The sequence below is a fragment of the Mobula hypostoma genome, chromosome 2 (assembly GCF_963921235.1).
Source record: "Mobula hypostoma chromosome 2, sMobHyp1.1, whole genome shotgun sequence".
NCBI lineage: Eukaryota > Metazoa > Chordata > Chondrichthyes > Myliobatiformes > Myliobatidae > Mobula > Mobula hypostoma.
This window is the reverse complement of record NC_086098.1, coordinates 248951066-248951569: the sequence shown is the minus strand read 5'-3', so window position 1 is coordinate 248951569 and position 504 is coordinate 248951066.

The following is a 504-nucleotide window of genomic DNA, read 5'->3' as shown; positions in this document are numbered from 1 at the left end:
CTTTCAATAAAAAAAGGGGAGAAAGGAGCGCTCGGTCAGACGGACAGCAGGACTGACCAATTAAAAGCTGTATAATCTACCCCAGTTACCCAATTGAATTCGACCTTATCCAAATTTTAACATAAACAAGGGGTGACTGTAGATTGACAGTGGATTTAACCAATAGTTATCTGGAATGAAACAGGCAGACACCCAATTGGACGGAAGAAAAGGCGAGGTTGAAAGTGTGAATAAGCCCATCGTTGAGCATAATGCTTGAACTGGAGGGAGAATATTCGCACTCTTGACTGGTTTGCACCTCAGCCATCAAACATCTGCAGTCGGGTTTAAAGAAAACCAGCCGATGCGGCGGTAACGTTCTGCCCCGCTTTGAGATTGACACGCCGAGCGCCTAATCAATGTTCAGAATTTACCTAGTAAATCCAATGGGAGACCCGAAGAGGCGGGATTGCTCTTAAATGCCTGAAGGACACAAAGGATCGATCCTTTCCCCAGCGGCTCCGA